Raw genomic sequence first — 24,286 nt, 5'->3', positions numbered from 1 at the left:
ATCATACCACTCATATACCTTTTAAACCAAGATTCACAGCATCCACACTTTCTCAGTCTCTCCCTACCTTATATACCTCAAACATAATTCTACATGCTAGAGTAAAAGTCCTGCCTCTACATAAACACCAATACACAGCCTCCAAACTAAACTACTATCACAAAACCAAAAAAAAACTCCTCTCTTCACACCAGACTGCCCATGCTAACTTAATACAATGTGGCAACATACACCCAAACTCAGGCCCACAATCTGACCCTCACAACCAACCCCACACCAAAAAATCCATGAATTGTACTACCATCAATCTACAAAGCATCAAAAACAACATCCCCCATTTCCATGCATGGTTACATCAAAACAGGCCTGACTTCACTGCCATAACAGAGACCTGGCTTAAACCATCTATCAACAGTACTGAATTCCTACCCCCAAACTATGCATATGATAGATATGAAAGGCCACATAGAAAAGGTGGAGGCATTGCTCTAATATACCCAACTACCTACACTGTAGTTCCATTCAATAAAACTATTCCACAATTCTCCACAGCAGAAGTTTTAGTGTCCTTCTTAAAGCTGAATAACTACAAATCCCTCTGTATCATAGTTTTGTTCATTCCCCCAGGCAACAGCATTTCAATACTAGACTAAATTCTTGCCTGGTCATGCAAAACTATCCAAAATGAAACAATCATTCTTGGAGATGTTAACATTAATTGGTTAGATATCACTAACACTAACCTCCAAACTAACATCAACTTATTTAAGTACACCCAGCTAATCACTGATATTACCAGGCCCAATAGCAAGAAGAACCAAGGCTCAATCTTAGATTGGATCCTAGTATCTGACCCCAAAAATATCTCCTCCTCTGGAACTTTATCAAATAGCATTAGTGACCACTCACCACCCTTTGCAATACATAAAACTACCTCACCTACAAACAACCACCAACTAAAACAAACCAGAGACCTATCCCGCTTCTCACCAGAAACCCTAAATGAAATTTTACAACAAATCAACTGGGCACCATTAAGAACCATCCCCCTCAATGAGGCAGTAGAATCCTTCAATTCAACATTTCTCAAAATCCTAGACAGGGTAGTCCCCTCTCCGACTAAAAAGAGTCAAGTGTAATCATGCCAAATGGCTTACCAAATCAACCAAGCAAACCATGTCTATTAGAAATAAGGCTTGGAAAGCCTGGCTAAAGCATAAGAGCCCAGCTGACCTTGCTCTATATAAACAACTATGTAATCTGGCCAAAAAACAGGCCACTAAAAACAAAAAAGATTACTTCCATAGACTTCAGGATCAGCACAGACTAAACCCTCAGAAATTCTGGGGTGCAATCAATTCCCTAATTCACCCCAGTTCTAAAACTAATCCTTGCCCACACCCTGATAAAACACCCTCTGAGATAGCCTCTCTCTTCAACTCATACTTCATTGAAACTATAGCTAAGTTGACCACCACCTTTTCTTCTTCAAACACTAACCCACCAAAACAACCACCTACCGATTTAGATCCCTCCTCTCTACCTAATTTTTCATTCTCTCCTGTTCCCACATGCACCATAATGAAACTCCTTCTAAAACTAAAACCTTGCACCAATGCTCCTGATAACCTACCCTCAGAATTCCTAAAACTATCCGCAAGCTCCATCACCTACCCCATTAGTATACTTATTAATTGATCCATTCAAGAGTCCTATGTCCCACATATCTGGAAGAAAGCATACATTCTTCCTCTCCATGAACGCAGCAAAAATTCAGATATCTTCAACTTCCAGCCCATCGTTATCCTCTCTCCCATTTCTAAAATATTAGAGAAATGTGTGCATACTTAACTCCTTAACCACTTAGTTAATAACCAACTTCACTCCCCAACCCAGCATGGCTTTAGGCCAGGCCATAGCACAAACACAGCTCTCATTTCCTTTTTGGATACTGTAAATAGAGCACGTGATACCAATCAAATTGTCTCCACTCTTTTGCTCGGCCTTCCAAAAGCCTTCGGCACCATATCTAACCCCCTTCTGCTCTCTAAACTCAACAACCTAGGTGTCTCCCCTCCAACCCTAAACTGGTTCTCAAACTATCTCTCTGACAGATATCAGTCAACAAAGTGGCAACAATCCTGTTCTCACTTCATCAACATCACAGCAGGTGTACCCCAAGGTTCCATACTGGGCCCCCTGTTAGTCAATATATTTATAAATGACTTCCATAGCTCTACCACTCACAGCACTGTGATCCAATATGCAGATGACTCTAGAATCATCTGCTGTGCTAAGACCCCTTCTGAGCTAAAACTGCAAACCCAACAAGCCTTTGCCTCCACTGAAAACTGGATGTCAAATAACCACCTTGCTCTCAACCCAAACAAGACAAAACTAATTCTATTCACTCCCAAAAAAACAACCCCCCTAAATAGGACTGAATTCTCTATCTGCTCCTTGAATAATACCACCATCAAAACAGTCTATAACACCAAATAGCTAGGAGTCATCATTGACGAAAACCTCACATTTGACCTCCACATTCTCAACAATATCAAAAAAAACATTAGAAACTAGGCACCCTCTACAGGCACAACTATTACCTTAACCATAGTGCAAAAAAAAGCATTAGCCTCAGCCTTTCTACTTCCATCCCAGCTATATGGGGCCCCTATCCTTACAAATATCCACTCATCCCTCAAAACCAGACTAGATACATGTGACAATAAGGTCGCCAGATTCACAACAAATGGTAGATCCTCAACACACCACTGTTCCTCTTTACAGCGTCTAAACTGGCTAGAAATACCACTCTACCTTAACTTCCTACACTTAACTACAGCACATAAATTAGTATACAAACCCACATCATGCCCCTATCTCTCCTCTCTGATGACCTTGTACCAGCCAAATAGACCCCTTAGATCAGAAAATAAAACGCTGCTCAAAGTAGACAAACCTCAACTAACAGCCGACCAAATGCTCTACTCCTTTACTGTTTCCAAACTCTGGAACTCCCTCCCATCTTCTATAACCTCCATCAGTAGCCCTTCCCTGTTTAAAAGGTCTCTTAAACAACATCTCTCCTCTTGCTGGCTTTGCCCATGCCAAAAATAACTCTCTCCAGACTTTATTCTCCCAACTGTAGCTCTCTGCTCTCTACTTCAACTTTTTTTTTCATCCATGCATTCCTCCTCTTTCAAACCAGCACTGTAACCATCCCAGAAATGTCTACCTGTTACCTTCCAAACCCTTTATACCCAACCTAGCTATACCTACCTTACTACCACTTCTGTACCTATTCCTCCCTGTCTTTTGCACTGCTATTCTCCTCATCAATCCTTTTCTTAGCTACTTATTGTTGTTATCCTGCTAACACTGATATGTACACTATACTGTGTTATCTTAAAATCTTGCCTATTATTATTCTATATAGGCTTCTAAACATTTGTGTAACTGAAACTATATGTTCTCTATTAATTTGTATGTGGAACGTTTCTCCCTGGGCCTCCACTGAAAATCGGCTCTCCAAGGCCCAGTGGACATTCCCAGTAAACAAATGCAATAAATAAATAATTGTTCCCTAATATATGCATAGTTTTATAACTAACACAATTATGGAGTACATTCTACCTATATTCCCATGGAAGATGCATTGTCCTCTGAAATATGCATTTCTTCAAGCATATAATTCAACAGAAGTCTAAGAAAGCATGAATGTGCAACTACAAAAAGCATGATATATAATCTCAGCTTTGGTGTAGTGGAGAGACATAATCCTACCTTTGGTGTAGTAGAGGGATAGAACACTGGCAGTAGTCCACATTACCCTATGTTGATTAGTGGCACAAGATCTTGACAGGGTCTGAAGTGGAGGATGGGACTACTTATCCTGGGGGTCAAAGGGCAGGAGGAACAGGATGCATAAAGCCATAATCCATTGGAGGAAAGGCAGCATTGCATAGGTACCCTGCAGTGGGGTTTTCTGCTCAACAAGCCACTACCTGGTGACAGCCTGATTGTGACCTTACAGAGGGGAACACTGTGAGTCTCCAAAGCAATGTGTATAGCTTTTCCCCTACGCTAGTTCCACAAATGTATTTCCCTTGCTGCTAGACTTCATGAAGAAACTTCCTCATACAACCTGAGACACTACACACAAGCCACCCCAACCAGCATCACCCCTAGCACCAAACCCCACACCATTGCACATGTTCTCTCCTATCAGGCACCTACTCTTTGGCAAACTCTCCTCATTGGCATTAAGGAAATAACATTTGTTCCCAATTCAGAATTCATCTCAAAAAACACTTGTTCATCCAAGCAAAATGCCCTTGCTTCAACACAAGAAATATCACCTAACTTTTCTTCTATCCAAGTTTGATCTCCTCTCTCAAGATTTACTAAAGATTGACCTACTTAAGGCCTACTGAATAACCTAATGTATGTATTCAGTTTGTAGCCAAACTAATTTGTCCAAGATGCCTGTTGTGGGGGGTGGGGGGGTGGGTGGGTATACAAAGGAGATTAGAATGGTTAAGTTGGCTAGGGAGTTGTTTATGCATTGTAGTTTGAGAAAGCGTTAAGGCTATGGGGGAAGGGCTGGTTAGAGAGAAAGTGATGTACGAGGAGGGAAGAGTTCACCAAGTTCTGTGCTGCTTCTGGTGGGGGGTGCTTTAGATTCTGGTGTAAGTTTGCTGAGCTTGGTCAGCAAGTTACATCCAAGACTACCAGTGTAGGTAATTGGGTAAAGGTAGGCCTCAAATTATTTTGGTTTTGTTTAGCAGTATTTTGTTTTTCTTGCTCTTCTTTTTAGGTGTATATATTGCAGCTCAGGTTTATGGGGATTAGTGGGTAGAGTGGTGCAGGCAGGTGTTGGACTTTAAGCTAATTAGTGTCCTTATTCTGTTTTGCATTGTATTTAACTCTTTTGGATGCTGTTATGTATGTGGTAGATGGGGTGTTTTTGTTCGAGTTTTAGCCATGACGGATGAGCGGTTGTATTCATGGTTGCATGGAACATGGGTTTTTTTGTTTTGGATCCTTAGTTGTTATACTTTTGTTGATGGTTTGTTTTTCTTTTGTACCGCTGTTTGTCATTGGTGTTGAAGTTAGTTTTCCCTTTTGTTGCAGCTGGTTTCGACATGTTTCTTGTGGGTTGAGGGTCGTTACTTGTTTATTTTGTATTTGTTGTTCTGTTGGGTTCACTGTTTCTTTTATATTTTTGTAGTAGTTCACAGCTCATTAGCCCAGTTTTTTGGCTTGGTTTATTCTGGCTGTATGTCATGGTGAGACAGAGGTGAATGGGGGATGCTGCCTTCTGTATTTTGTTATGTTTGATTTTATGTCTTTATCTGCATTTAAACAAAAATATGTTTGTGGTTAACAAATGGCTGAGCAAAAAACGGTAATCTTATAACAAATGGTATGGTGTTTGCACATTACTCTCTGCTTGAATGTACATTGCACTGAGCTTGTTTACTAGAATGTATATACTGTTTTCTTCTATGTAATTAGTCTGAATTACTCTGTTATTGCTTATATTTCTGTATTTTTTGTTTGTGAAGTATTTTGTATTTCCCCCTAGCTGAGCTTGAAATTGGTCACTATTGATCACTACCCTGGTAAGTAAGTAAGTAAATAAATAGAATAGCATGACACCTGCAAGAACTAAATGTTCAGATTACCAAATCCTATTGCAGTAATAGGTGGAAATGTTCAATTGATACTGAATAGTTACATAGAATATGACAAGGTTTTAAATGCTTTACAGTAATATTCTGTATTATTCTTTGCCTTACTTGGTTGTATAAATTTGTTCTCACATCTTAAGATATGGGAACTTTCCTCCTATAGTTTTTGACTTGTCTGTGCTCTTTTTTTTTGCATTAAGTAAAACTCAAGGTAAATAAAATGGTACTAATCCAAAACACTCCATCTTCATACTCATTTTGTAACTAAATGTATAACAACAGTAGAAATAAAAATTAAAATAATATTCTATTTTTCTGACATAAAACATATGTGTAGGAAGTTGAGAGTACATTACATAATGATGACAGTCCCAGATGCAAATAGATGAGCTAAGCAGTCAGGCTTGCAGCCCTTTTTATGACAGGAAATCATGTAATCCATTCTTCACGCCCCATCCCCTTAATTATAACACGGAATGGGGAGATTACATGAAGTTTTTAGCCATGCAAATATTTTAAAACATGGCACTAGTACTAGTTCATCCCTGGTTCTTGTAGGAATAGTTACAGAAGCCATTATGATAAGCTGCATCTGTTTTGCGTGAATGTCCTTTAGCAACTAAAACCTAAATTTAGAAGCAATTGCAATGAGTTTGTGTTATAATTATCACTCATGATATCTTACATCCCAATGTGCTGTAAATTTAGGCAGATAGAGCAGAAAAATAATTCCTGGGAAGTACTCTGAGCATGAAAATAAATCCCTGAATTACAGTTCATTGAAATACCCGCAAATTGCTCTGTTTCTCTATCATGTGCCATTATTAAGTCATCATGCGTTCATCTTCTCATAAGAACACCGTAGGGTATACAGTTATACTATTCTCCTGCAGCTGAATTCTAGAGATTTAATACAGCATGGAAGAGACTACAGTACAGATATCAGCACAGGCAGAAAAAATTAGAAGATCTGCAGATAAATATAATGGGAATGTACAAATTAAGTCATTTTTGATCACCGAAAAAAGTTATATAGAGAGTTGGGAAACAAGCAAAAGGAATTGAAACACCACCAAAAAAAAAAGAAGAAATAGACACACAATGTGGAGATATATCTATGAAGATCCTGTGGAACAGAACAAAGATGTGGAATGGATAGAAAAAGTAAAAGAAAGATAAGAATTTCAATTGTATAGTATATGAAATGGGATAAAGTAATGGCCAGGGAAATTGAAACAAAATTAAGAAAAACTCCTAAAAGGAAATCCCCAGGCCCTGACCAAACCTCTGGCTAAAAGTAATAACATTTTTACATGAAGATTTAGTTACTTGAGCAGACGACAACTTGGTGAACAGCAGGAGAAACAATACTCCTCCTTAAAGAATAAACCTGTAAGCTATTGTAAAAACTATAGACCAATAACTTGCCTTCGAATGATGTATAAACTATTTGCTGGAATTGATAATACAGAGTTTATAGTTAGAAGAAAACTCAATCATGGTAACAAAAGAAAGTCATATGGAAAAATGGATCATTTGTTGCTAAATAAAGTCATAAAGGAGAATCATAAAAAGGGGAAGAATCTAAATATGGCATGGATGGACTACAAAAAAGCATTTGACAGCATCCCAGATTAATGGATAAAAGAGTGCTTACAAATTAACAAGATACACCATACACTGATCGTTTACATCATAGTGAACATGAAACAGTGGCAAACCATCTTGCAGTTAAGCCGTGGTAAAAGGACAAATTATTATTCCAGGGATAAAAATTAAAATGGGGGATATTCCAGGTTGAATCTTTGTCACCACTGCTCTTTTGTCTTGCCCTTAACACATTAAGACGTCTGCTTAACACATTATGTCATGGCTACAGTTTGGCTCCCAGGAAACAACAATGTGCAAATATTTCTCATCTCCTCTTTGTGGATGATTTTAAACTATATAGTTCATCAGATGAGGAACTGAAAGCACAACTACAAGTGATCAATATTTTCTCATATGATATAAGAATGTCACTTGGTATTGATAAATGTGGAAAAGCAACCATTAAAGCAAGAAAGCTGCAGCACTAATAAATTATGAGACAGGGAAAGCAATGTGATATAAAAAAATTTGAGCAAAAGGGAGTATGTAAATGTTTGGGAAGTGATGAAGGGTCAACAATAAAACATGAACAAATGCAAATAACACTTAGGAATATTTTAGAAGACTAAAATTAATACCGAAAACAGCTTTGACATCTAGGAACAAAGTCCAAGCTATAAACCAATTTGCTCTTCCTGTCCTAACGTACAGTTTTGGAGTGATTGACTGGCCCCAAAAGGTACTGGATCAGTTGGATTGGAAAGCAAGAAAAATACTTCATGCTTATCAAATGATCTACACCAAAAATCAGTTATACCAAGATTATATAATCCCTGTTTTGAAGAAGGTATGAGCATCCAAAAAACTGATTACATGCTTAAATTCAAAATTGTGCGATTGTACACATATCTGCTGATCTCACAAGACCCAAACATAGTGAAAGTTTTAAAACATGTGGAGAATAAGTGTAAGATGACTTTCCTGCTTAGTCTGGCAGAAGCATAACTGTGTCAAGCAGGAATGGAAATCAAACCAGAAGTAGATAAAAATCAAGCAGCAACTGAATGTGCAAAATAATAAATAAATGAAAGAACATAAGGCGAAAGATTAGATGAGAAGGCAAGAAATGTGGAAAATATGTAGATATAGTTGCAAGTACAGAAAACTCTTGGAACAACCTCATGTCGATCAGGACCGAATGCAGGAATGGCTAAGGAGAAGTGAATTTAAACCAAAAAACAAAAGATTAATATTTGAGATTCAGGATAGTAGACTATGTACACTTTGGTTCACAAAGTCCATTGAACATGTGGGAGAAACAGACAAATTCAGGATTTGTAAAACAGAATTGGAAACAGTCACACATCAGAATCAGAATCAGAAATACTTCTCTGATCCCGCAGGAAATTGCTTATGTTACAACTGCACAGATAAATATAGACACAACGTAGACCAAACACATATGTAACATAATTAGATATGAAAGATACTATACTCACTTATGTTACCCACATATTTATTTATTTAAAATTTGTTGACAGGGAAAGTCCGACTAGGCACCACAGAGCCTATTTTCAGCGGAGGCCCGGGGAGAAACGCTCATCTTTAAAATGTGGGAGGAAACCGGAGTACCCACGTGAATGCAGGAAGAACATGCAAATTCCACACAGAAGGCACCCCAGCCAAGAATCGATCCAGAGAACCTCTTGCTGTGAGGCGACAACATTAACCACTACACTACATATTTAAAAGCAACACCTGACATAGGTATATTGTTGACCATAGCCAATATATTGGATGAATTTCACACCACATATAGTAGTGAAATGAAATGGGAAGCCTTTCGTGCAAATTTACATTCATATAAGGATATGAAGTATTGCATATTACTATACTTTAACTAAGGTATAGCATATTGCACAAAGGATAATTGCACTGATGGTTAATATTGCAATGAGAAAAGAAAGATAAAAGAGAGATAAAAAGGATGTGGAAAAAAAGAAACAAGAAACATGGGTAAGAGTTTAACATTGCACTATGTTGTCTTCTTCAGTAGTGGAGGTGGTGCTAAGATGGTAGGAGGCATTATAGAGTCCGATGGCTTTCAGCAGGGAAGACTTCCTAATATGTTCAGTGGAGCACTTTATGCTCATCAGTCTCTTGCTAAAGGAACTTCTTTGTCCAGCCACTACTCTGTCAAGTGGATGATCGATATTTTCCATGATGGACTTTAGTTGCGCTAACATTCTTCTTTTAGCCATGGTTTCAAGGGTGTGCAGTTCTTCTACAGCTACTGAGTTAGCCTTCCTTACCAATTTCTTGAGTCTGTTTGCCCCAGCCTTCTTTAAGCTACTACCCCAGCATGTCACCATGAAGAAGATGGTGCTGGCCACTACAGTCTCATAGAACAACCTCATCATAGTATTGCTGACTCCAAAGGATCTGAATTTTCATAGTAAGTGCAGCCTACTCAGACTCTTTTTATATGCCACCTGCAAATTTTTGGACTAGTCCAGCTTACTGTTCAGGTGGACCACCATATACTTTTAGTCCTGAAAAATCTCCACTTCAAACCGCTAATTGACAGAGGGGTCACTGGGGAATGAGTTTGTGATCTCCCTGGATTTACTCCCAGCTCTTCATTTTACTGATGTTCAGCTGCAGCTGGATATTCTCACATCAGCTCACAAAGCTGTCCACTACCCTCCTGTATTCCTCCTCATCTCCATGCTTGATACTTCCTACTATGACAGAGTCATCTGAAACTTTTTGCAGGAGACAGCAATCAGTGTTATAGCTGAAGTCTGCGGTATACAAAGTGAAAAGTAAAGGTGATAAAACTATCCCTGTGTTGCCCCAGTGCTACATAGCACTGTGTCAGACATGCAGCCCTGCAGTCACATGTGTTGGGGCCTATCCATCAGATAATCAAGGATCTTGAAACTAAGGGAGCATCCACATTTACCACTGACAGCTTACTCCCCAGCCTGTCTGGTTGGATGGTGTTAAATGCATTTGAGAAATCAGAACATGATTCTGAGTGTTCCTCCTAGTTTTTCCAGGTGACTGTACGCTTTATGCATTAGGTGGATAATGGGATCTTCAACCCATATCTTCTCTTGGTATGTGAACTAAAGGGGGTCTAGTTTTTGCTTGACCTTGGGGTAAAGTACTTCCAGAACCATCTTTTCAGGGACTTTCATACAGTGTGACATGAGTGCCACAGGCCTGTAATCTAAAATATTCCCTGGGAGTGCCTTCTTTGGAACCAGAATCAGGCAGGATATTTTCCGCAACATGGGTACCCTATGGGTACTGAGGCTCAAGTTGAATATCCTAAGTAGCACCTCTCCAAGTTGTGAAGCGCAGGTCTTCAGCACCTGTAGGCTAATGTCATCAGGCTCCACTGCTTTTGTAGAGCAAAGTCTTCTTAGTTCTCTGATCACCCGATCCTCTGATAGGATTAAAGTCAAACTGCTAGCCTCTGCTTTGCCAGCAGAGGTGGGAGAGTGGGCAGTTTTTGTTTATGCCATGTGGTCCAGATGTGATTGTGTACCTTCCTTCCTCTGTGTTGAACAGTAGAGACTTGTGGGGGGGATTAGGGAGACAATGTATGCATTTTGCTATCCAGGAGGGCATCTTCCCTTTGCAAGTGGGGACCACATGGCATGTTTGTCCGGTGCATGTTATCAAACCTATTAAAGAATATGTTAAACTCACTGGCTCTCTTTTTATTCCCATCCATCACATGGCTGCCAGACTTATAGACAGTAATGGCTTTCATACCCCTCCATACTTCTTTGCTGTTGCATTTGATGTGCTAACTTCCTTCTCTGTATGTATGTGCTTCCCCTCCTTAATCTTCTCGGCCAGCTGTTTCTGTGCCCTTTTCACTGTGACCCTGTCTCCAGACCTGAATGTTCTCTTTTTCTCATTCAGGAGGGCTTTGATAGCCTTGGTGATCCAGGGCTTGTTCTTTGTGAAGCGGTATATATATATATATATATATATATATATATATATATATATATATATATATATATATATATATATATATATATATATATATATATATATTATAACGGTGCAGTGGTTTCCATACAGAAGTCAATGTATTCAGTGACACAGTTAGTGAAGCTACTGATGTCTTCCCTATGAGGCTAACAGATGGCATCCCATTTTATGGTCTTAAAGCAGCCCTGAAGGGTTGAGCTGGCTACTCTCATCCACTTCCCGACCTCCCTGAAGGTGGCTGGCTACCTCTTAACCAATGGCAAATAAGGCTGGAGAAGGTGCACCAGGCTGTGGTCTGATCTCCTGAGCAGTGGGATGGCTGTGCAACTGTATGCTTCTTTAACATTTGCATACATTAGGTCCAGTGTTCGGTTCTCCCTGGTAGGGCAGATGACAGACTGGGAGAAAGTAATGAATGTTCTGTTTAGGGAAACATGGCGGAAGTCTCCCGAGAAGTGGGCAAGAGCGTCTGGATGATTTTTCAGGAGTCTCGAAGAGACCGAGTGGATGAAGTCACACACTGCCATAGCATTGGCTAAAGGTGGGATGTAAACTTTCTGGGCATATAGTATGAATGCAGCCCCATGGCTAATAACTCAGTATCTGGGCTGCTGATCCATTCTTAAGTTACTATGTGTCCAAGGTGGCAGCAACGCTCCCCCTCCTTTGCTCTTCCTACTTCTAGCCAGGTTTCTATCTGCCCTTACACACTGGAAGCCATCAATATGTGCTGCCATGTCAGGTATATGCTCATGCAGCCATGTCTCAGTAAAGCACATTAAACTGCACTCCCAGAATACCCTTTTGTTTTTGGCCCGCATTATGAGCTCATCCATCTTGTTGCTGAGCAATCTAACATTACTCACAATCACAGAGGGGAGATACAGCTTGTACCATCTTCTCATTGCTTCCTTACTGTCTTGCTGTTGTCCATTACCTACCTTCTGCTTACCATGTCATATCACTCCTCCATGGCATTCCCCCCTCCTTCTTCTTAGTTCCCTTGGTATGTCCATAAGGATGTCCATCTTGGTGATTTGTGTGCAATTGCCTTTGTCCTCACCTCAAGTAGATAGTTTTGTTCATACACAAGTGTCCTGTCTGAAATACTGGCAACTCCGGCCTTTGAGTCCTTCTATCTCCCAACACAACCCTTCATCATTGTTGTTGTTGCACAGAGCTGTTTAGGTTCATAGGTTCATGGTACTAGGCTATCAGCCTTAGGGCCTATATAAGTCTAGCCAAAAAGGTTCCCTGACTTTCACCACTCAAGAAAAATTAGGGTACAATTACTGCCTACAGTAACTCTGTTTACACAGTAATACTATTTAAATTCACTGCTTTGCTGCCTTATTACTTTCCTACTCACAAACACTGAAGAAATTTCCTGCCATGTTACCTTTCTAGCTTCCTGCTATCCAACACAGTAAAGTTTCCTGTTGCATTATCTCAACATAACTCTGATCACACAGTCACCCATTCAAATTCAAAACTGTGTTGTCCTTTTTGCATTCCTACTCCCCAGTACTAACTTAACATTCTGCTGTGTTGCCTTTATAGCTTTTCTACTCCTGACACCATCAGATTTCCTGTCGTCACCTCAATATATGGTCTACTAGCAGCCACAGTCCACCATTTCTGGAACCAAACCTTCCTCAGTTCCAAGGGGGTGCTTCTTCTTTGTTCTGAGACTATTATTTCCTGTAGTAACTTGGGTCACTGCTTCTTATCCTATATGTAGTTTATTCCACTAAAAAAAAAAAAAGAAAGAAAAGAAAAACTTCTGAATTCCGGTCATGTAACGTCAATATGCTTCCCAACTCCAACTACAGTCAACCATTGTGAAAAGCAGGCATCCAAGAAATCTAGTGTTAAAAAGACAAACCTCTATTGAGAGGGTGCATTTACTAGTTACTTAAATAAAATAACTTAACACTCTTAAAAGCACTGAAACACTTAAACAGACAGGGAGCAGTTGTAGCATGCTGCTGTTGGGCCCAAGCCTGTGCAAAAAAAAAAAAAAAAAAATCTTGCTGCTGGGTGTGTGGAACTAATGGCAGAAGGACTATATACTGAAAGTCATAATGATGTGGCAAGACTATTGTCTTACAGATTGTGAAAACATTATAATATGGAAGTAGCTGAGAAGCATTAGCAACATCAGCTACAAAGCATTACAGAAAACGATGAATTCTATATCACATGGGATCACCCATTGCCAACAGCTCAAAAATAGATGTGAGAAAACTAGATATAGTAGTCCATGAAAGGAATACAAAAGAGCATTGATCATTGAAATGATTACACCCAGTATACAGTGTATTGGGTACACAGAGATACACAGGAATTACAGGCAGAAATGCAAGCAATATGAAAGAAGGATACCTAGGCAGTTCCAAAAGTAGTAGGAGCAATGAGTTGCATAAAAAAAATAGGAATTTAAAACCGTAGTTATATATGCTACCAGTACATGTAACTCCATATGAATTGCAGGAGTTAATTCTGGGCACACTGTGGGTGCTGCAAAGAGCACTTTTCACTAACATCAAAGATTGAAACAATACTAATTTCAAGAACTTTAATCATACTTTGACTTAGGAATGTGGTCCATTCCCCTCATGGTATTAGAAACCCAAAAGGCATGGAGAAATTAAACTGGGAGAAACCTGAAAGACTAGTAGAATGGCTCCCATAAAACCCTTAGAAAATGTACCTACACTGTATGGCTAATTGTAAAATTTACATATAAAAGGGCCACACTAGGTATCCCCAGTCACACAGATTTGCACATGTGCCCCGTGACTAGATACCAACAAGGGAAAATGCAAAAAGGACCATGAGGATTGCATAAGACACCAAAAGATTTGTCACAACAATGAACATGCTAAGTAATACAGACAAATGCACACTCTTACAAATGCATGCAGATGCACACACAAACACACAGCAGTGTAGGCATGAATGCAATAACAGACAGCATGAAGAACAATGCAGTTATCAGGCAACTGGCTGGTCTTAGACAGTAAAAAACAGAGACCAGATGGAAGAGCTCCCAAAGTCCTCAGAAGTCTGAACAGTATATTGCCAGACTCTGTGTTGAAGATCAATGGAGATTTTCAATAGATCAGGGGCTAGTGCAGAAGTCTCATAGCACTGGAAGACAGCAAGTGTGACATACTTGCATGAGGAAGATGGAGAAGTAATAATCTGGATAACTACAGGTGTATTAACTTAATAAAAGCTGCAGGGACTTCCAAAGAGAAAATTCTGAAGGGATACTGCTAGCTATTCTAGAGGACAAAGATTTCCATGGGGCAGCAAGGCACATGGACTCATGACTATAAGGAAGTGTCAGTCAAAACTGATCCAGGTTTTTAGACTAGTTAACAGAGCATGACAGGGGTGTTTGAGTAGACATGTATAAACCATCACTTCAGTGAAGCAATGACTCAGTACAGGAGGCTTTTGAAAAACGGGAGGGGTTGCTGGAAGCCTTGACAGAGTAAGATAAGTAATCATGGTCTACCTGGACCTCAACAAGGCCTTTGAAATTGTTTGACTTGGAAGGCTGAGAAAAAAAGGGTCAGTTCTGGATATGAAAAGATAGAGGGAACTGGATAGCTGCAAGCTTAAATGTTAGAAGTTTGTGGTTATAGGGCAAAAATGGAGAATTATGAAGGTGATTAACAGAGTACTGCAAGGATTTGTTACAGGTTTAGTACTCCTAACTGTGTTTGTCCTATAAGAGAGATTAAAGAACAGATTCAACCTGTTTGCTGATGACTCAGTGACAGCTGCAGTGCTGGATGACTGGGAACATCTTGGAAAGTTTCTGAAGGCTGAGCAAATGAACACACGGGAGGCAGTTAAAGTTCATTATAAACAAATACAAAGTATTTTACTTGGTCTACTCATGGGAAGCATCAAATGAGAAGAATGAAACAGATGGCAAACATCCAGGGAACGGTATCTGAGGGTGATGATCATACCTAGAATGAACTAACAGAAGATGTGTGAAGGGGTATTGGAAGCAGATATAAAATCTGAGGTGGATTCTCAGCGAGATAATTCCAGAAGTAATGTTACCATTGCCCAGATCCCCACATAGACCACCCATTGCGTACTTTGCTCTTTTCCTGTATCCATATAAGAAAAGAAAATTCATCAGAAAAAAAAAAGTCGCCAGAAAGATCCATAGGATGATGGGTAAGGGATATGTCCAAAAGCAAGAAGAGTTACAGCTCTTCTTATCTGAGACAAGAAGTGACAGGAGGGACCTGACATTGGTTGACAAGACCATGTCAGGAGACGAGAAGGTGTTACTTTGCACTGGAAGGGCAGAGGGTAAATGACGAGGGATATCTGTAGCAGTTTGGTGGGAAAAGTTATCTCAAGGGTCTTTAAAAGTACTTCTTCACAGAGAAAGGCTTATACCCATGGATTAGAATGGTTTTATGGCTAGAGAAGAAGGAATCCACAAAGTTCAAGAGTAAACCACCCCTTTGAATCTTTTCTATATGTCTTCCCATTCCTCTCCTTAAATTGGAATTCTCTCTTCTTCTGTATCTTCCTGGGAGATTTGTCCTAGTTTGTGCCATCCCTCTTCTGTCATAATTCTTCTTTCTTCTTCCCATCCTACTTTCCTAAATCTTCTCTTTCTCTCTCCCTACTTCTAAACCTATAATGTTCTCTAGCATTCTTTTTACTCCTGTTTGGTTTAATGCTAGTTTTGTCTTTGCCTTTGTAGTTTCTCCTGAAATTTTCTTTATTTTATATATCTCTTCCTGTTTTTCCTCCCTGTATGTTTTTTATGCCTAGTTTTTTTTTCTTATCCTTAACCACTGGTTTATGGTACGGGCTTTGACATATCCCTGTCTGTTGTTTGACTAGTTTCTTCTCTTTTGTCCTTAACCATTGGTTTATGGTGCAGGCTTTGATATATCTGTGTCTGGGGTTTGCCTGGTTTCTTTTCTGCTGTCCTTAACCATTGGTATATGGTGCAAACTTTGGCACATCTCTCCAAGTCTGGCCTTCATCACCCTCCTTTGCCTGTTCTTGTTCATAGTTTTCCTTTATTGATCCCTGCCTTTTCCTCTCTCCAAATGAATATTTTTGGAGTGGCTTTGGATGTGTATAATTATCCCTTTCCTTCCAGTCATGGGAATATTACTTGGCATATAATCTATTTTGGGGTTTATCATCAGTTTCATTACATTCACCCTGCTTGTTAAGGCTGAGATCTTGCTTCTCCACTTTCTCTGTGTTTCTTCTGTTTCTCTCTCTCAAGCTTCTTGTAGTTCTTTTCGCTTGTCTAGCTTGCTGTCTCCGAAACCTGTAATTCTAGGTATTTCACTCATGGCCTCATTGTATACTAATCTCCATTGTTGCAACTCCTTCATTCATTCGTGCTCCTATTTTTACTCACACAGTTTCCATTAGATTACATTTGTTCCCTGCCTCTTGGTTGAAAGTTTCAAATTTCTACATAATTATGTCTGCTGTTCTCTTCATATCTTTTTGCTAGCACGATGCAATCATCTGTGAATAAGAGGAACTTAGCAAATCCCCATGAAATTCTACTTTTTTTTGAGCCTCCTTTGCCTCACTCACCAGGACTGCAATTGCTAAGATGAAAAGGCTTGGGGATAGTGGAAGTCCCTGTCTGGTGCCATTTTGGATTAAGATCCTCTGTGTGTATTCCACATTTACCCTTACCCTTATCTCTGCTGATGAGTTTCTATACATCGCTTTCTTCCAGTTCCTGAATGCTTCTCCCATCCACCATTCTTTCAAAATTTGGAACATAAAGTCTCATTTTAATGAGTCAAATGCTTTTTTTTCATGTCAAATAGTATTTTTCTTGTCTTTTTGCTCCCCTGATTCTTCCTACTGTTCCATGAAGCTGAGCACCTCCCTCCAGTTGTGCACTGATATTCTCCTTTTATAAAGCCAGCTTGCTCTTCCTGTATGCATTTGGGAAAGAGTTCCTTGTTTCTTTTAGCTAGAACTTTTTCTAGTATCTTCCCATCTGTGTTTATTAGGGATATTGGTCAGAGTGCCCCCCACGAGTTATTTAATTTTTTTCTTTTGGTATCATGAATATTCTTGCTTCTTGCATGGGTTTGGGGAGGATACCCTCTTCCCTACCCATGTTGTATACCCTTGCTTGTTCCTTTTCTATTTCTGAGCTTACTAGTTTACAGAAATCAATGGATTCTCTATCCTAGTTCACTGCTTTGCCACCTTTTGGTTTCTTAATTGCTAGTCTAACTTCTTATCTTGCTATCAGCCTATCTAGTTCGCCCTTTTCTCCTTCTGAGATTTTCAGTCCTTTTCAATTCATTGTTCTGGGACTTTTCAGGATCATTTTTTTCTGTTTACATCTCATTGAAGATAATTCTTATTTGCCCCTTCTTTCTTCTTCCCTCTTAACTACTTACCCAGCTCTTGTTCTAAGTTTGGGGATCCTTTTTTCTTCTCTTTTTATTTTAAGTCTCCATGCAAAAGAATTTCTTGCTTTCTCCCCTTTCAGTCATCAGAATTCTTTACTCTTGGACATTTTTCTTTCGATATGTGTGATTTCTAGGCTATGTTGCTTTTGTTTCTGGGTTTGTTTATTTCTTTCTCGTGGTTTATTTCTGTATTATCCATCTGCCTTTGTATTTGTATTAGATCCTGCTCCCACTTTATTAGGTTTTCCTCCTTGTTTTTCCTATAGTTTCCTGCCTTATGCATTACTCAGTCTCTTATTGCCACTTTCATCCCATCCCACTACTGTTCTTTCATTGCTAACTTGTTTCCCGGTTTTCTGATATGATCCTCCTTACCCTTTCCATATGTTTTCTCTGCTGTTCCTCTGTTTTTCATTTTGGGGCATCCCACTTTCATTGATATCCCAACCTCTACCTCCATTAGTACTGCAGCATGGTCAGAGATGGATCTGGGTAGTAAATTTCTATTTTTGCTACATTTTTGCCCCCTGTAATCTCACCAGAAACCAGTCTAGCTTGCCTCCCTGATCTATTTGCCTTCTCATAAAAGTGAATTGTTTTTCTTTCTCATCACTGTCTTTCCATATATCAGTCCAGTCTCCATTACGCATGTCCTTCATTAAGTTATTTTGTATGTTTTAACTGCATTTCTTCTTTCCATCTTTTCTGTTCAGGTCCACAGTTATTGTTACATTGTAGTGCCCTCCAATACATTACATTTGAGCCTTGGTTACTGACTGGTTCCAAATTGCAAAGAATCGTTTGAAGAATTTCTTGCTGTCCTCATTTGATGCACATACATTTCCTAGTTTCCATTTCTCCTCTTATATTTCCCACACCCATATGAACTCATCCTTACTCTTTTTTTTCTTAATGATATCTCCGTCCTGAATAGAATGTTAGCTCCAGTTTTTCATCCCACCATTATGTGATCTGCCACCCCTCTTGGGTAGTTTCTCTCTTTGTCAGCATTTCTAGTTCCCACACCATTAATTTTGTCTTCTTTAGGAAGTAGAGTTGCCACCCCTCTGTTTTTTTTCTGGATTATCCGGAAGTCAAACTGATTCTCCAGTAGTCCTGAAAACACTTTACAAATTCCGGTTTTCTGTTTCAGAAAGGAAACAGACTATCAGAGTTTGTAAATTGGCTGACTTACTATGCCTTTTTACAGAAAAGCATAGTAAATCAGCCAAAAGCAGGCAGCAAAAATGACAAAAAAGGGCGTTCACTGCCAAGTGATGTCATCATCCCATCACAAAATGGGCGGAATGGGGTTGGGAGAGGGGGTGGGATGGGTGGTGTTACTAGTGAAGTGAGGGGCGTGGCTTTACTCCAGTTTTAGCCATGACAAAAGGTGGCAACCCTATTAGGAAGCAGACATCAACCGCTTCTCTGATATATTTGCTCATAATTTTACTTCTCTTGATTAGGTTTGATATTCTTTCCATATTCCAGGCCACGACTTTTAAAGTTCTGGTCTCTCCTCTTTCTATCCTCTCTACTTGGGCTAGTCGGTCTCTCCCAATCATAATTGCCCTTACATACAGTGTGTATCTATGCCCATTAGCCTGTTTGCATATTTTCCTTCTGCCTCTTGTCTGGCTTATATTGCTCGCCCTTTCTTTTTTCCTTCTCTCTTTTCCTCCTTTTTCTATGAGTAAACTTATCTTCCCATCTCACTTTTTTTACATTGTTGCTATTACTGCTTTTATAGTACTGTTTCCTTCATTCCATCTATACTACCGCTTTCACTATGTTTATTTACCTAAGTTTATATTCTCTTTGTCTTGTCTTTGCACCTCTGTCTCTTTTATTTATACTGCATGCCCCCCTTTCTTCTTCAGTTTCTTTATTTCTGCCTCTTGCCCTTTCTTCCACAGATAGTTTTCAATACTGAGGGTACATCTGTTTCCCATTTACCATTTTATGACATTGTTGTATGGAATACAATTTTACATTATTGACTTATTTATTTACATTGTTTTGTCAATATATTTCTGTCTTTTTGATATGAGGATAAACACATTAATATATATACACACATGCACACATATACGTATATGCCAACTCAGTCTTATGGGTGTCTGTAATTTCTGCTACCTTGCAGATAACAGTACATGGAAACCAGTTAATATCCCGAGATCTGATTTGAATACGTTTGACTTAAATGTTGCATTTATGACCATCTTGTACTTGCCCGTGGGCTTTACTGTTCATCCCATCACATGCTTCACTTAATACACCAGTGCTGTATCCTCCTTATATTTTAGCTAAGGACTGTAGGTATGTTAGCATACTATATTTATCTTTGGGATAGGTTTTTAATCTTTTTATAGGATTGCTGTAGTTCTTAGACTCCTTCCCCTCCATTTTTATAAACTACCGTTGTCAATTCTGATACCTAATAGCTGCATACTTCCCAGCTGTACAGATGTTTGCAGAATGTCCAGATTTTTGATTCATATTTTTGGTGTGTCCCTCCTAAAATCTGTACTTTTCTGGCAAATAGATGAGGATTGAAGTCATAAAATAATGACAAACGTTTGAGTTTAAGACTCAAAATCCTTCAGAAAATTCATGCTAATGCAAAACCTATAATTCTATCAACTTTTTAAGTTTGTAAGAGCAATATTTAAAATTTGTCTCTATTTTTTCCCCCATCATTTTAGGCTTTGTCCAGATTTTATACTCTAAGAGGTTGAGAGGTATGAATAGCTGATTGCCATAGTTGTTAACTGCACCTTTCAATATGGTTATTAAAGCACATTCCCTGTAATTTCCTGTGTTGTTTGTTTGACCTGTATTTGTTGCTGCCCTGTTACCGAGTAATTTTGTAAACTGAGGTACATGTTTTCCCACTCACCCTTAATTCAGTGTAAAGACACATTTGTGTCTGCATTGCCTGGTGTTTCTTCCAAAACCTTTAGAGACCTATTATTTTTGTATCCCATTCATCAACAGTTTCTAAACATGCTACGCCTCCTTTTGACTGGTTGTCCTTATTTTACTGTATCATTTAGGTTCTTCAATTGAGCCCAGTTTGCTGTTTGCATTCTGTGGCTTTGATAATCTATTTGCAGTGTTTAAACTATTAGTTTGCCATTCCTTCCTTGTCCTTTTTTCCCCTTGCTTGATGACCTTCTTCTTTGTTTCTTCCCTTGCAATGATAGTTCAGACCTATACATTCTGGATGAATTATTGCTTGTGAGAGAAAAAAGAAAGAAAAAAAATATAAAGAAAAGAACCATATGGTTTTAGCATTTTTTTGTCTTTTCCTTTGTATCTGCTTCTCAAGTGGGTTTGAATACATCTGTTTAAGGAAGGAATTACAAGAAGTGTCTGGGTTACCTTTAACTGTTGCAGATGTGGATGCACCCATTGTTTTGAATTACTATGTATGTGTGCTTCTACCTTTGTTCTTGTGCAGTGAGCTGAAGAAGCTTTCTGTGAGAACTGGAATACTTCAAGTTTATGTGTGTCTGACATTCTTTTCCATGAGGTTGATTTGTGGTTGCATTTTTTGTTTTGGTAAGTGGTTAATGCATTCTTGCTTTTTTTTCTAATGTACGAACAAACAACCCAACAGTAACCAGATGTCTTCACCAAATATCCAAAGAACAAGTATACAGAAATATGCTAGGCAAAGACCAGGCTCCAGCTTCTTTAAAAACAAACTTCTTTAACAGTAAGGAACTCACACAAGCGCTTTCACCATTAGGCTTCTTCAGGTGCATAAATCATCTTAGTAAGCACACCCATTTTATATCCAAAAGTATTCAGCTTAATTAGTTCTTAAAGCCATATTACTTTACATCCATTCCCTTCTAATGCATTACATAAATACATATAAAAATATATAAAGAATACTTCAACTATTTTCTATAAGAATACCAAATTCTAATACATAACATAATATATATGAATAAATAAAACATTTAAATAAACCTATAAAATACTAAAATACTAAAAAAACTAAGATATAGGCTATCTAAGTAGTGGTCTATTCTTTAGAAGTGGTCTCAATGGAATAACATCATTAAGGCCATGTCCTGCATTTGCCCTGAGCCTTACTATCCACTCTACTTCCATAGCTTCTGTTTTATTTCTAGTCTCTCCCTTTCTCTTATTTTCATTAATAATACCTAATACTCTAAATGTAAAATTGTGCTGAGTATTGGTTTCTTTTACATGCTTTGCCAAAGAATTAGAAATATTCCCTTTCCTAATATAGTATATATGTTCTCTTATTCTATCTTTAAGGGGTCTATCTGTTTTACCCATGTAGAATTTATTGCATATTTGACAATTAGCCAAATACACTACATGCTTCGTATTACAATCAGCTCTAACTTTTAGATAGAATACTTTGCCTATGTCTGGATGTTTCAATTCCTTCTCTGTTGTTATATAACTACACCAAGTGCATTGCTTGCATGGCACAGTTCCTATTATTGACTGTGGAGCTTTTATTGCTCTAGTAGTACATAATCTTCTTTTCAAGGATAAATTATTTTTAAATGTGAATTGTGGTGCTGAACTCAAAAATGTATTAATTTGTTCATCTACAGTCAGAATATTCCAATATTTATTTATAATACTGGTATATTCTCTGATATTCCTTGAATAATTAAAACATGGCCTTAGGTCCTTAGCCCCAAAGGTATTTTTACTCATTTCATTTATATGTTCTACAGTTTCTGAAAAATATGGTTTAGCTTTACTATGTCTTAGTTCTTTTATTCGATTAGTTCGCGGTGGTGGTGCTGCAGTAGTGTTGTCGCCTCATAGTCAGATGCTGTCCAGTTCGATTCTCAGCTAGAGTGTCTTCTGCGGGGAGACATGCGTGAATGGGTGTACCTTCATTGAAGGTTGTGTGTCAGGGCTGGTAACTCGGCATGTAAAAATCAACTACCAATCATTAGCGGACCGGAGTTCCACTGTGGTGTCCCCTAACCGGGAAAAGCCAAAAGACACAACAACAAGTTCTTTTATTCAATTAGCACTTCTATTAATACTATATTCTCTATATCCCCTTTCCTTTAATTCATTCTTTGTAACATTAATTTGATGTTCAAAGTCTTCCCTTTTAGCATTTAATCTAGAGGCTCTATAGAATTGATTTTGTGTAATGTTTTTAAAGACAAATTTTGGGTGCATGCTATCATTACTCAATAATTTATTTACATGACATTCTTTCCTATACATTTTTGTACAAATTTGCTTCTCATTTTCTTTAAAAATTGTGAAATCTAGAAAGTTTATTTCCTGTTTAGAACAAGCCCCTATAAAATTAAGAAAATGTGTAGTCGTATTTAAATATAATACAAACTTTTTTTTTGCTCTAGAAAAAGAACTATTTAAAATAAAATGAGTGGAGTATGAAAGATTCCACCTAGAAATATACTTAACAGAAAATATTGTACCTCGGGATCTAAGGGTTTTAAAAATGCCGGCTCAGGACCCATGTGACCCATTGCTACTGAGTGAATGGCAAAAATTTAATTTAAATATAAGCCTGGGCTATTTAAGACTGCTGGTAGATTCTGCTAATCGAAAAGCCGACAAGTTAATAGATCTAATTAAAATGAAATATAGATCTATATGTGACAGATATGATCCTGATCTAACCACAAAACTGTTGGATGATATAACTAACAACATCAACAGCTATGCTCGCAAGTTAGCACAAATTAAGCTAAGGAAATTATTAAGTGATCGCCAAGATTATGCTGCAGGTCATACTTGGCCTCGTGAAATCAAGAATATTGCAGCAAGTACAGATATACAATTGAATATAGAATGTGATTCACAAATTAATGGAAAAAGTTATAACACAGAACTGACATTCAAAAAAGGAGTCACCATAGATGAACCATTCACAAATATAGAAGCGGCCAATGTGAATATACAGGAAGTGACGTCAATGGGAGCCAGAAGCAAGAACATCGTAGTGACTGCAGAAGTGCATCACAATGCTGAAGAGAATAACAGTAAAAGATGTACTGTAAACCAACAAACTGCTTTTTTGGAATCAGAACTGATATACAATCAAAAGAAAGTGCCATTAAGCTTTCCGCTACCAATAAGAGAGAGGTCGCTGAGCAGAGGGGCAAAGAATCAACAGATGAGAGGGAGAAGTGTTATGCGAGGAAAAAGGAAGCTACAGGAAGAAGGGGTGAGTCCTTATACAATAAAAAAAGCATTCAACAAAGTAAGAACTTAATAGTTAATTTATCCAAGCATGTTTTAACAGTGGATGAAGTAAATATATTACAAAAGGGACTCTCCTTCATACCAGAAGTGGATAGTGACATTACTAGTCTGATTTTGGACTTAAAAATGTTTACAAAGAATTTAATGCTCAAAATGATGTTTGGTAATAAACAGGAAATAAACTTTCTAGATGTCATAATTTTTAAAGAAAATGAGAACCAAATTTGTACAAAAATGCATAGGAAAGAATGTCATGTAAATACATTATTGAGTAATGATAGC

The sequence above is a fragment of the Protopterus annectens genome, chromosome 10.part0 (assembly GCF_019279795.1).
Source record: "Protopterus annectens isolate FY-2018-M chromosome 10.part0, PAN1.0, whole genome shotgun sequence".
NCBI lineage: Eukaryota > Metazoa > Chordata > Ceratodontiformes > Protopteridae > Protopterus > Protopterus annectens.
Note: the sequence above shows the minus strand (reverse complement) of the source record.